General features: G+C 49.9%; 1 protein-coding gene across 2 annotated transcripts in view; it reads left to right on the forward strand.

Moving 5' to 3' along the window:
• The first annotated feature begins 256 nt into the window (after positions 1-256).
• The window catches only part of WSCD2 (WSC domain containing 2), a 114,670-nt gene continuing 100,618 nt past the window's right edge, over positions 257-14,308 (forward strand). The window contains exon 1 of one of the 2 annotated variants that reach the window (XM_059408607.1): positions 257-350. The gene's annotated coding sequence lies outside the window, so the exon portion shown is untranslated. The remainder of the gene's footprint in view (positions 351-14,308) is intronic. The other variant, XM_059408606.1, reaches the window with a different exon arrangement.

Genomic DNA, 14,308 nt, shown 5'->3' on the forward strand with positions numbered 1-14,308 from the left:
GGGGGGGGCAGGGGGCTGGTGCTTGGAAAGTGGTTATGGTAGAATCTGGTGAAGACTGGGTCTCCTCCGACATGGGTATGCAGGAGTGGGGCTGTCTGTTTCCAGCGAGTGTGTGGGAGCCTGTGGGGGCTTTTTTCCCCAGGGAGGCTCTCTCCTGTCCCACCTGAGCACCAGGTGATCCTGGCTGGGAGGCAGGGCCCTTGTTCTTTCCAATCAACTGACACCTGAAGTCCCCGCCCCCTCGATGCTTCCTCCATAAAAGCTCTGCTGGGCCAGCAGCTCCTAGAGAGGAGCTCAGGGAGGGCTGGAGGTGCCCAGCTGCCACGTCGCCATGACAACAGAAGGTGGAGGTAAGCTGTCTCCATGGCTTCAACTTCACCGCAGTGTAGGGACCCAGGACCGAGAAGTTCAGTATGTCTGGGCATCGGGCACCCAGGCTGCTGAGGCTGTTGGAGCGGGCAGAGCTGCTGTTGGCTGTTGGAGGGGGCAGAGCTGCTGTTCCTGAGGAACAGCTGTGCTGGGGAAAGTGCCCTGTACTGCACATGTGCGTGTGTGTGTGTGTGTGTGTGTGTGTGTGTGTTTGGGGTAAGGAAGAGGGTTTGCCAGGATGGTGGGGAAAGGCAGTAGATTTTGGTCCATCTTATTTATTTTTGAGTGGTTCTGAGGTTTGGGACCTCTGGGTCCTTCCCCAAACCAGGGTTCACCCCGAGTCCATGGTGAAGGGGCAGACCGTATCTGGCTTGAGGTAGAGTGCAGGCAGTTGGAGGTGGGACAGAAGCAGTTTGGCCAGGTGCTGGCTCGTCTGTGGCCTGACTTTGGGTATTCAGAAAATGAACGGGTTTGCTGTCTCGGTAGAGTAGGTTGTGGGTGTGTGCAGGTGGATGTGTGTAAATGAGTGCATTCTCATGCAGGTCCGTGCACACACGTTCAGAGGAGTCTGACTTACATAAAAATCGCACGCGTGTGTGCACACATGTGAATAGGGTCAGTCTGGGTATGCACTTGTGAGACTGTGGATTTTTGAGTGTGTGCTTGTGTGTTTTCAGGGGAATGTGTGCGTCGGTGAGTCAGAGCAAGTGGATATGAGCTTGGATACGAGCTTGTGCGTGTCCAGCGGTTGTATCTGTGAGTTGGATGTGTGTCTGTGTCAGGGAGGCACACAGCTGCTCGGCTCCACCCATGTGTCTGGGGGGCTCCGCGTGGCACATCCTGTATTGGAGAGGCTGGGCAGGCCTGTCTGGGCGCCTGCTTTGGCAGCTGTGTGGGTGTGTGTGAGTGCCTGCATGCGTGTGCAATACGGTGAGCGTGAACTTGTGGTATGTGCTTCCAGCCTATTTGTTTTTCAGCGTCCCTTTGTATCTCTCTGTGCCCATGTTGCACACTCCCTTGTCTCTGTGTCTGTGCGGGGACCTGTTTGTAACCTTTGTGGGTGTCTGTGTCACTGCGTGTATTTGGGGGGCGTATACCTGTGTGTATGACGTGTTGAACTTTCTGGGCACCTCTGTGTATGTACCTGTGTCTCTGGTTGTGCGTGCCTGTGTGTAGCACACTTGATTGTATCTCTTGGTGCGTGTTTCTGAGTGTTGGTATCCAGTGTGTTGGGTTGCTGTGCACACTGGAGTGTGTCTCCACGTGCGTATGTCTCTGATTATGGGGGGGGTTGCAGTGTGACATTAGTGCATGTCTCCTGTGTGTGAGTTTCTGAGCATGTGCACCTGTGCGTGTGTGTGTGCGTGTGCACACCTGCGGTGTATTGGCCTATCTATGGGACAGAATGACTTCTGTGAATGTGTGTGTGTGTGTGTCTGAGTGTCCGTGGAGGTGCAAGACTGGTGGGGGGTTGTAAGCTGAGAACATCCCACCAGAAAACCTCTCTGACTCTTTAAAACCACTCCTTGCCCCGTGCCTGGGGTCAGGACGGTGTTCAGGCTGTGCACTCACCAGGGCTGACTCGGTGATCTGTGCCAGCTACGAGCAGCTTGTTGTGCATCTTTCCAAGTGCCTTTGCTCTGAAGCTCAGGGACCCCCTGCCCCTGGCTCCCTCGGCCCCCACAGCACTGGAAGCCTCTCTCGCCAAAAGCCTGCATGCGGGACAGTTGTCAAACATGCTCGCAGATGTTAAGAGTGCAGGTGTAATTTTAGGCAGAAGGTCTGAAAATAGGCAGCCTAGGACGCACTGAACATCCCGCCAGCAGTGCTTCTAATTAGGAACAACTTGTTTTACTTAAATAAACAAATCAAGTGAGGAAAGAAATTGCCCGAGATTAATGGCTCCCCGGAGCAGGTCCAGATGTTGGAAAGTTGGGGACGGGGTCCCCCAGGACTGCAAGTGTTAGCACTCGGGGTCTCTTCTACGTTTTGACCAAATGCTGATGAGGCCAAGGGGCTGAAGAGGAACCTGGTGAGGAGGGCAGGGCTGGTTTGGGGGGTGGCGCTTTCCAAGGTGTGGCTGGTGTTTTGCTATTGGGATGGAGCTATCCCTGGCCCTGCTTCCTCCCTCCTCCCTGCACCCCTGCCCTTCACTGTGGGACTTGGCATTTTTCTCACTCAAGGGGTGGGGGGGTGGTTTAGGCCCCTGCTCCTTCACTGGGGGTTTGGCCCCATGACGGGCTTTGGTCTTTAGTAGAAGACGGAAGTGACCTCGGGTACGTTCCAAGCTTAGGTCTCAAGGGGCTCCTGCCATGGCTAGGGGAAAAGCCCCCTCAGCCTGGCCCCAGAATGAACAGGCATCCAACTACGCTGAGCTTGAACTTCAATAAAGAGCATAGCTCAGCCAAGCCCCCACCAGTTGCAGGGTTAGTGAGAGAGAAATGCTTCTTTTTTTTTTTTTGAGAGAGAAATGCTTCTTACTGTGTGTTCCGGAGGTTTTCTGGTTGTTTGTTATGCACCATTACTGTGCTTCTAGCTAGCCGACGCATTTACCAGCGTGTGCATTTCCTCCCGTGTGGCCTGGGTGCTCATTCAGAGCTGGAGAGTGAGCACCTGTGCTTCCTCAGCATGGATATCCCCTGTCCCCTCCTTGCTTTCTGCTCATCCCGACAGCAGCAGTGATGATGATGATAATGTGTGAATGGTTTTGGAGGGCTTACCGAACTCCATGCCTCCATGCCTCGTGGCCCAAACTCCAGCAGTTCTGTTACTATCTTCTGTTTAACCTGGGAGGCTTGGAGAGGCGAGCTGGCTGGTCCTTTCACACAGCCCAGAAGAGGCCTAGCTGAGGTTTGTGCCCCGATCACCTGATGACAGGGACCATGTTTTCAACTATGATGTCCTATTGCCTCTCCAGTGCCACAGGCCTGTTTTACAGAACGAACGGCATAGCATATATTTGGCATTCTCAGCTTATCTCCCCTGGAGTTTGGATAGGCAGGGATGAATCATGTCATAGATGTGGGAAATGTCTGTCTAGATGAAGGGATGATTCATTCATTCATTCATTCGTTCATTCATGGGCATACTCATTCAAATCAATGATCGGCATTTGCTCAGAACCTTCTAAGTATTATACCGTGTTAGGTGCTGAAGATACCGATGGGAGAGACCCCAGTTCTGTCCTCAGGAGCTTACAGTTTGGAGAGGAAGGAGGAGGCAGATTAGACTGGGATCTACTCCAGTCTTGGCCTCTTCCTGGAAGTGGCTTCATCTGTCTCCGGCTCTTAGAGGATCACAGGAGGTCACGCTGACCAAGCTCTTCACACGGTGCCTGGCACCCAGGAAGCCACGATAAACAGTAGCCCGTTCTTCCTCCTCTTCTTTCTCTTCCTCCTCCTCCCTGTGGAGGAGACAGTTGAATGTTGGAGCCAGAGCAATGCTGAGATGGAAGAAAGCAGGGCTCACAGGATCGCAGATAGAGTGATCACCATCCTGTTTTGTCTAAAACTGTGAGATTTCTCAGGATGCAGGATTTAGTGCTAAAACCAGGAAAGTCCCATATGCAAACCAGGAAAAGTTAATTACCTTAGTCCTACAGGAGGTGTCAGACCCCACTTGGAATGACTTAGAACAGGGATTGGTAAATGGTGGCCCACAAGCCGAGTCCAGTCTACTGCCTGCTTTTACAAATAAAATTTTATTGCAACACAAGCATAGCCATTCATGTATGTATCATGACTGCTTTCCAATTCTCACTGCAGAGGTGAGTAGTTGTGACAGAGCCCATATGGCCTGCATAGCCTACAATATTTACTATCAGATCCTTTACAGAAAAAAATTGCTGACTTCTGAGCTAAAAAGCCAGCCAGGGTCCTGGGCATTGGCCAAGAGTGATGAGGCGAGAAGTTCGTGCACTTGGCCGAACCACTGTGGGTCAGGTGATGCCTGAGGCTTCCCTCCAGGGGGTCAGGGAGAGGGTAGCCCCTCTGGAGACTTTATAACTTTGTGAGCTAGGGGAATTCTTGGTTGGGGTGATGTAGACCCAGAGAAAGGAAGGGACATCCCAAGGCCATTCAGCTAGTGGGAAAGCGGATGGCTGGGGTCTTGATACCTAGAAATCTAAGAGGACAGCTGTATGCCCCTCTAGAGGGGAAGTGAGGGATCTGGGTCCCCACTCTGCCACCCACTGACATTGTGGCCTTGAGCAAGTCTCTTTCCCTCTCCCGTTAATGATGGCAAGCATGGGTCTGGGGGCAAGGCTGCACACTGGGTGGGCCTGGATTACTGCGGATGACCAAGGAGTACCCCAGTGGGACAGTGAAATGCAGAAAATGCCCGTGGGACTGGGGCTGTGAGCACTGGGCTCTGGCTTTTCAGAGTCAGTCCCTGAACCTCCAGGAAGCTGGGGCCACATGACATTGGCCATGATGAACCCAGTAGAAGTCTCTGGAGATGGCAGACTCCTTGGGTTTCTCTGTCTCTTGAACTGTCCCTGAGGTGAGCCCTACTGCATTAAGATGGCCTGGGTGAATCCCCCACAAAGTGCCTGTTGACAAGGCACTGGCCTGGGTTCTTTATAGTTTGAATGCCCATGTCTCAGATGAGGAGAAAATTTAGAATCTCTAGAGCAATCAGACTGTTAGGTCTATCACTGTGATGACTGCAGGCCCTTCTTGGAAACTCAACTACATGTAAATCAGAACAGGAAGGTCGTCCCATTTAATGGTTGCACTGTCCGCATCAGAAAAGAGCCAACATTTCTTCTCACTCAGAGCCCATTTACTCTTAGTTTGCACAAGCTTAGCAGCCTGACTTCTCCAGGCTTGTAGCCCTTAGGGGGAGCAAATCGGACATGTGTGGGATGGTAGAGGAAGCAGAGAGACTGCAGCCAGGAACAGCAGCTGACGGCCTGAGAACGAGGCTACAGATGACAAGATTCTCAGCACGAGCACAAGGGGCCCCTCGCTGCCTCAGGTTGGTGGAATGTGGCAACTTTGATCTTGGGGTTATAGGTTCAAGTCCCACCTTAGGGATAGAGATTGCTTAACAAATAAAGTCTTTAAGCATGGAAATAAAAGAATCACAGGGGGGAGTTTAGAAGAGGGGTCAAATCCCCCCCCCATCCCATTAGCTACTGCTCGTCTCAATATTACAGAACCGTGCAACCCATTATAGAACCCTGTAATGCCTTGTAATGCAGTATTCTAGAACAGCAACGATGTTGGCTTGTGTGATGGCACGAAGAAGGGGTGAACCTCATTCAGTAGGCAGGGTGAAGGGTCAACAGTAATTCATTGGATAAAATATTTCTATTCCATGGTTAAACTGATACACTTTTCTGTGTCTGATGCTTCAGGGGTTCGAAAATTCACTTATGTGGAACTCGTTTCTGACAGTGTTGAATAAGTGACCTATTTTCCTGCCCCTAGAAGAGTATCTGGCACATGGTAGGCACTCAGGAAATAAACATTGTTTGCAATCAGGCACATCTGGGATCAGAGGCCAGACACTTCACAACAGCTAGTGGTCCCATCTCTGAGATCAGTGTTCTCATCTGTAAACTGGGAACACCTGCAGATGAGCTAAAGTTGGTGCCGAAAATCAAAGGCCCTCTTTCTGTGCTTGGTGTCTGGCTTGTGATGTTTGCCTTATATGTGTCATCAGAGAGCCAGCCACCTGCAGAAACCCGGCTGGCAGGAGCACTGAGATGCAGGGCTCTGGCTGTCAGGTGGCTGGCGTGCAGGAAGGCCCACCAGGATAGGACATCGCGATGGACTTCAGTGATGAGCCAGGCTCATAGATGCCACAGCCTCCAAGGAGTACAGCAGTGTCTTTATACATGTCCGGTAGCCTGTCTAACTCCGGTCCAACTCAGGAGTGGGGACCAAGACCGTGGTCTGCACAGGTGAGCAGGCTTGTGTCCAGATCTCATCTCTGTCCCTCACAAGCTGAGGGATCGTCGGCAAGTTGTTTGAGCTCATAATGCGTCCATTTACCCATGTGCTAAACAGGAACAGTGATGCTTGCCACGATGGATTGTTAAGGAGGACTCAGTGAAATAATGCCCAGCATATAAGTGAGTCACAGTGATAATCACCTCAGCCAGAAGACAGGTTATTTTCTTGAATGGGCATAACTTAGATTCCTTCTAGCATTGAAGTGTCCATAGGCTTCTGCTCAGGACCAGTAGGGAGATGAGTTTGCCAATTTCTGCATCTACCTCAAACTAGCTGGGACATCTCTGGAAGGCTTTCTCTTTGAACTTGAGCTTTCTCTTCCATTCAAAAGCATACGTGGGCATCCATTCTTTATCCAACATACCTTTATTAGGTGCCTACCTCATATGAGCTTCCAGGTTCTGTGTTCAGCCAAGCCGAGCACCTCAGGGAGGTGATTCCAACTGACAAGCCATCCAACAGAAAGGAAGAAAGGCAGAAGGAAATAAGGGAAGGAAGAGAAGGAAAAGAAAGAAAAAACATCTAGAGGGTCACAGCCTAGAGTAGCAAAACTGGGATTTGAACATCGGTCCAACCCTAGAGCCCATGCTCTGTTCTCTGCACAGCATGGTCTCATGCCTAGGGTGCCACACACAGCAGAAGGTGAATGTGCAAGCTGATTTTGAGACAAGATGGGAAAGTATTGGAGACAAGAGTCTCCCATTTAAATGGGAGAGTATTTGAGACAAGATGGGAGAGTATACTGCTTTGGACGCAGTAAAGGAAGTGCAGGTGTTGAGAGAACCCATGGCATGTTGATACCATGCCCTCCCATCCACTGAGGCTCATCCATTTGTTTGCCAGCAAATTTTTATTGAGCACTTACTATGTGCAAACCCCGTGAAGACCATGGAGAAAAACAAACAACAAAAAACAAGATGGTTTTCTGCATATAATTACAACTCCAAGTAACTGCCAGAAGGGGAAGTGTCTGATACTGGGAGGGCACAAGTTAGGGCATTTGAAAAGAAGGCTGCATCGAGACAGAGAAAATGATCTGGTATCAAGGATGAGCAGGATTGACCAGCTGAAGAATGGGAAGAAAGGGGAAGTAGCATGTGCAAAGTCCCTGGGGTGTGAAGGAGAGTGGTATGAACCAATGAAACGGACACTAGGGCTTTTAGTGTGTGTGTGGGGGGGCTGGTACATGATGGTACATGATGAAGGTGGACAATTCTCAGGGCCTTGTGGGCCCCATATACATTCTGCTTTTTATCCTTCCGGCAGTGGAACACCTTGTAAAGATTTTAAGCACAGAGAGTGAAATGATTCCATTAAACCCTGGTCAGAGCAACAAGATAAAACCCTGCACCCCCACAAGAGGTGGGAGCCCATTGAAATCCCAACAAAAGGGAGCTGAGCGGACAGCAGCGATTTCAGGATTTCAGCCTCATTATGCAAAACACACAGCTTTCTAGGGGAGAGGTGAGCTTTGGAAAAAAGAGTCAACAAATTAGTTTTATAATCTGCTTTAAGTTGCTGAAATGCCCTGTCTTCCTTCCATTGTCACCTGATGGCCTGTGGGCTATTTTAACTTTTTTTAGAGAATTTTTTTTTAATTAAAGGATTTTTTTTTTCTTTTTGAAAAACAAATCTCAGCCGTGTTTTGATAAGATAGAATTAAAAATGGCACTGGGGAAATGCCACGGAAAGCTTTGATTTTTCTCCTTATGGCATCTGAACTGATTTAAGTAATAATTATATATTTCATCTCGGTGCAGCCTCCCCTCCTCCCTTCCTGGCCTCCCCAGCACACCACAATGTACCAGCAGCTCTGAACATGTGGTGTTCCTAAAAACCCCCAACTTTCAGCTCCTAGAGGCACAGGGACTGCTCAGTAAGAGACCTCTAAGATTTCTGAACTGATTGCTTTAGGTTTAGGGCAAATCTCAGATTCATATGCTACCAATTCATAGCTGTGTGGCTTTGGGTCATTTACTTCAGTCCCCTTAGCCTCCAGTAACTTATGTAAAATGGAAACTAATGATGGTATTTATATTCATCAGGATTCTTGTGTTTGTCAAAGACAGAAAACCCAACTTAAATATCATTACGCTCTTATTCTCGGACATAAAGGGAATATAGTGCTTCATGTAACTAGCATCCTACCTTCAGGTGTGGCTGGATCCAGGCACTCGACAGTGTTACTGCTCACTCACTCTCTTCCTTCCTTCCTCCCAGTTTTTTGACTCTCCTTTTCTCTGTGTAGGCTTCCTATTCAGACTGGCTCTGGTTATCTTCTTCTGAGCACAAATGCCCATTAGTAGCTCCAGGTTTCCTTTTTTTTTTTTTTTTTTTTAATTTTTTAAATTTACTTTTAAAGATCTTACCTATTTGATAGAGAGCATAAGCAAGGGGAGCAGAGGGCAGAAAGAAAGGGAGAAGCAGCCTCCCTGCTGAGTGGAGAGCCCAATGACATGGGCTCAATCCCAGGACTTGGGGAGCATGACCTGAGTCTAAGGCAGATACTTAACCGACTGAGCCACCCAGGCGCCCCTGTAGCGCCATGTTACCATTGTGCCAGCTGCAAGACCAGCTCCAGTAAGGGCTGGAAGTGAGCCTTGGTGCCTCCTGGAACCAGTCATCATGGCCCCACTCTTAAGTCACATGACCCTTGGAGCCTTATGGCAGGTGACTACTCTTCGCTGCTTCCTAAACCCTGAAGACCCACAGTGGGTGAAAAGTGGGTCCTCAAAGGAAATCAGGACCCAGTTAACTGAAGAAGGGCGAATGCCAGTCAGACTAACATGACTTCCTGGCAGCCTGTCTAGTCCTTACCATTACCAGCAGGACGAGACTGACATGAGATCAAGTGTGCAAGGTGGGGTTTCTGCTAGCTCTTCTCAGCGCTGCCACGGTGATGGTCATTACTGGCGTGCTGATAACAGGCCAGGCTAGAGCTCTGCAAGTAGTTAGGGTGATGGGAGACACCCCTAACCAGAATCCTCAGCCTGGACACCCTGGTGACCGCTGTGAGCCTTGGACCTGTTACTCCCCTTCCAGCGATGGCTGCTGAAAGCCATTGCCTTGTTCCTTACCCAGCAAACCCCACCACACACATCACTTCCCCAGCTAAAAGCTGCGATGACTCAAAGGGGCAGGGAGGGGTTGAATCCAGACCCCTCCAGGGGTAGGTGGGTCCCACAGGAGGGAGACAGAGCACAGGGACTGCACTGAACCCGAGACCAGGTGCCTTGTCTACAAGGGCTCCTGCTTCTAGTCCCTGCCCACCATCGCTGAGGAGTGCTGAGCCCTGGGTGGCAACATCTCTTGATTATTTCTTCTAAGAGGTTTCCAAGGTCTGATGCAAAATTCGCCTGATTGTAAATGTTGGCCACAAATTTGGGTGATTTTAAAGCACAGGACAGACCAACCAAGCTTGTCTGTGGGTTCATTCGGACCAATGTTGTAAAGCCGGGTGTCGCCAGGGAGGGGGACACGGAGCCTTTCTTGCAAATACTGTAGAGCGCTTGCGTTGTGGATGACCTCAAAAGACACAGCGGCCCATTGTTCTAGAAACCTGGGTCATGTGCAGTGTGTTTTCAGCATCTCCTCGGATGGCCACAGGAGGAACTTTTCCCCCTGAGCTGCACCATTTTTAACAGGCTCTGTGGATTGGATGGACTTCGGTGAGAACGACCATTTAGAAGGAGTTCATTCTGCTGCCTGAGATTATTAACGTTCTCTGATTTCCTCCTTCACATTATTGATTTCCTGGTATAAAACTTTCTCTGCAGAGGCTGAGAAGGTAATTCAGTGGCCATTCCTCCAGGTGAAGGAGGATTCAGTCTTGGCTCCCACCCTCTGCTGTGTGCTGAGGGCAGGTTACTGTACCTCTCTGAGTCTTAGTGTTCTCATTGCCAACACGGGGGTCCTTGGAGCTCCTGCTTCCTAAGGAGGTGTGGGGCGCAGAGTAGGTACTCAGCAAAGCTTAGCTTCTCCTGTATAGCTGCAGCCCCAGCAGCCTGGGGAGATGGTTGGATTCTTTCTGCGTATCAAGCACCCACTCTGTGCCAGGACCCCTTTGCCATGGAGTTTAGACCCAGCTTTCTGGGCCTTTTTTCTTTAACTCCTTTTAAAAAATTTTTTAGTATTTTCTGGGGCACCTGGGTGGCTCAGTGGGTTAAAGCCTCTGTGTTCGGCTCAGGTCATGATCTTGGGGTCCTGAGATGGAGCCCTGCATTGGGCTCTCTGCTCAGTGGGGAGCCTGCTTCCCTTCCTCTCTCTCTGCCTGCCTCTCTGCCTACTTGTGATCTCCGTGTCAAATAAATAAAATCATTAAAAAACTTTTTTAAAGATTTTATTTATTTTAGAGAGAGTATGTGTGAGTGGGGGCGTGGGACAGAGGAAAAGGGGAGAATCTCCAGCAGGCTTCCCACTGAGCCCAGAACCTGATGCAGGGCTTGATTTTACGACCCTGAGCTCATGACCTGAACTGAAACCAAGAGTCAGGCACTTAGCCAATGGAGCCACCCAGGTGCCGCAGTGAGAGAGAACTGTAAGCAGACTCTATGCCCAGTACAGGGCCCCATGTGGGACTTGACCTCACAACCCTGAGATCATGACCTGAGCCAAAATCAAGTGCCTGACACTTAACTGACTGAGCCACCCAGGCACCCCTCCCTAGCTCCTTAAACTCACCTTGTTCCCTTCTACCTCTGGGCCTTTGCACACACTATGCCAGCTGCCCAGCATGCTTTTCCCTCTCTGTTTCTACCCTTCTCTACCTGGAGAACCGCAAGTCCTCCTTTGGTTCTTGGCTGAAACCTTACTTCTGAGAATTCCTCTGGGGTACCCTTAGACCAGGTCAGATCTCCCCTACCATGAGCTCTCCAAACTCCAGATCAGTTCCTTAGGGCTTGGGGTTACAGCGCTGTGTGACGATTTAACTAGCCTGTGTCGCCTCTACCCTGCTGTCTGCTCTGGATGAGAGTGGGGGGGGGGGGTGGTCAGGAAGGTATTGAGCTCCCTTTCTGTGTTCACACTCCAAGCCTGCCACTTGCGGCAGCAAAAGGTTGGGGCTATTAACTGAAATGTAAAAAGGAGGGCTGAGGATCCTCATACGCAGCTGGACTTGGGGGGAGAGCATGAATTAGCACAACTGCTTTGGTAAACCACCTGGCGGTATTTACTGCTGTGGCTTGAGACCGTCTCCAAGCTGCTCATCCCCTTTGAGATACAGACTCAATAATAATCAGGATGTGTGTATGTATTGTCTACTTCTTCAACTGCTATGACAAATATATGACTACATGTATGTAATAATGTGTATATTTATATAATAATATAATAGTGAAAAAAACAAAAGCTACCCAGCAGTCCTTTCTGGTGGACTGGACCAGTAAAAGGAAGTTCCATCGCCCCACGGAATAACACACAGCAGTAGAAAGGTCGAAAGTAGAAAGAAAGTGCAGCTACAGGCCTCAGAAGGATGGATCACATACACACATAATAATACCAAGCAAACAAGGCAGACATACAAGATCCTATAGTATATAATCCCCATTATAAAAACTTGAAATAGAAACTAAACGTGAGTGTGGAGGGATGCCTGCTCCCTTAGGTCAAAGCATAAAGAAAAGTGATGAAAAAATGGCCACAGTTGGCAGTTCCCTTGGGTGGTGAGGGAGCACAGAAGGGGCTTCTGGGGTGCCGGCCACATTCTGTGTCTTGCCCTGGAAGGTATGTGTTCATTGTGCAACAGTTCACTAAATGGTTCATCTTTGTTTTCTGCTGTTAATGTGAGTCATGGGTCCCATGGAAAGATCCCCTGTGTCTGTCCTAACTTGGAGGGGTCCCCACCCAAAACCTACCACTTTGGCTCTCATGCACAGAGAACCTCCCCTCCCCCCATCTTCTTTTAAGCCTCTCTTTCCAGTGCAATGAATTGCTTCTGGTGTGCAGTGCGCCCCTGTCTGAGGGCTGCAGATCTCCAAGGGCGGGAACAACCCGAACAGCTTTTGTCTTGGCACTGAGGCCGCTTGGCCAGAAGACATGATTAGCCCCTTTTTTAGAGTGTGATAAGGATGGAGGGTTGATTGCCCCAGAAAAAGGAAAAAAACAAAACACGAAAGAAAGAGTGAAATAAAACCTGCAAAGCATTTTCGAGTTTCTAGTTTTGCAGGCCACCAAAAGACTGGGAGATCAGCTGTCCTGGATGGAGGGTCAGATAACAGGGCCGGGCCGCATGAGAATGAGGACCTGGGGCCCTGAGGTGGGGAGGCTGAGTGCTGCCCAGGGTGGGCTGGCCTCTAGGTCCACAAGAATTAGGTCTCTGGACTTGCTGTCCTGGCTCTTTGCCTGTGACTTTTGGCCCCCCCTTTCTGTGCAGGCAGGAGGGTGGGCCTGGATTGACCTTGAATCTTGGCTCTGGCTGGAAGAGCAGAAACTCTATGATTTTTATAGGACCTGGGAGCTCAGATCAGAGTGAAATGGGGTCAGGGAGTTTGAGAAGCCTGGCTGTGGTTTTGGATTATTAAATCCTTGATCATGAACTTCATCCATCCATTTAGGAAACACAGGTAGATTTCCTGCTTGCGATTCTGTCAACAAACATGAATTGAGCTTACCTTGGGCTAGACTCTACAAAGCATCAGGTTACAGTTGGAGTGACCAACTGTCTTTGGTTTGTCTGGGATTTTCCATTTTAGCCCTCAGGCTAAGTACCTAGGGGACCCCTCAGTCCTAGGCAAACCTGGCTGGTTGGCCCACTCTCACAGAGCTCACAGCCAGGTAGAGGAGGCAGGAATTACAAACCATGAGATGAGCATTTCAGTGGAGGAAGCACAGGGCGGTGTGAAAGCCCTGAGGAGGCCCCTCGCCCAGCAGATAATGTCCAGGAAGGCTTCTTGGAGGAGGTGGCATCTAAACTAAGGCCTTCAAGAGGTACAGGGTCAGGCAGGAGTAAAGGGGGAGGGTGATGGGTTCCTGACAGGTGAGAGAGGCAAGAGCCTGGTTGTTGTTGTTGTTGTTGTTCAGGGGTACTGGGTGGTGGTGAGAAGGGTTGGGGGAGAGGCAAGGGGACCTGGAGGGCTCATGTCATGGTAGGACCTTTTGGCTCAGGGTTGGCACCTACTGGGCATTTGGAAACCCTATTGGGGGGATAGAGAAATGAACTGGAGGCACCAAGTTTAATATTTAAAGATTGTCCTAGGGATGCCTGGGTGTCTCAATCGGTTAAGCATCTGACTCTTGATTTCAGCTTAGGTCATGATCTCAGGGATGTGAGATCCAGCTCCATGTTGGGCTCTGCGCTCAGTGTGTAGCCTGTTCCGGATTGTCTCGCTCCCTTTGTCCATCTGCTCCTGCCCATTCTGCCCCCAACCCCAGCTTGTTCTCTCTCTTTAAAAAAAAAAAAAAAAAAAAAGAATTGTCTTGGCCCATGTTGAGAAAGGGAGGAGATAGGCTGGGGGGAAGAGTTAAGAAAGAATTAAGAATGGATATAAAGAGACCACTGGGTAGGACTGCCTATTAATCCTTCCAGATTAATCCTTCAGGCTCAAAGCCTCATCTCTGGCTGCTTGCTTCCTCTCCTGCCCAGCGAAGTATCATCAGTATATCCAGCTGCTTCTCACCTCCTCCATCCCCATCCTGGCATCCCCAGCCCAGGTCCCCTTTTTTCTCCATAGCTGTTCCCACCTTCCAATCTACCATGTAATCTACGTAGTTATTTTCTTTACTCTCTGCTGCTTCCCCCTCCAAGAATAGCGTTTCTCAACCTCGAGCTATTGGCATTTTGGACTGGATAATTCGTCGTGGAAGGGAGCTGTCCTGTAAGTTGATGGATGCAGGAGCTCCCCTCCCCAGGTGCTGTTAATCTAAGGCACATCTGCGGATGTAGGAGGATGTCCCAGGAGAGGAAGGGGGCAGGATCGCCCCCAGTGGAGGATTGTGGCACTGCAACGTCAGGGTCCTTCACTGTTGTCTCCCCAGTGCCTGAA

This window comes from Mustela nigripes, chromosome 8 (assembly GCF_022355385.1).
Source record: "Mustela nigripes isolate SB6536 chromosome 8, MUSNIG.SB6536, whole genome shotgun sequence".
NCBI classification, from domain to species: Eukaryota; Metazoa; Chordata; class Mammalia; order Carnivora; family Mustelidae; genus Mustela; species Mustela nigripes.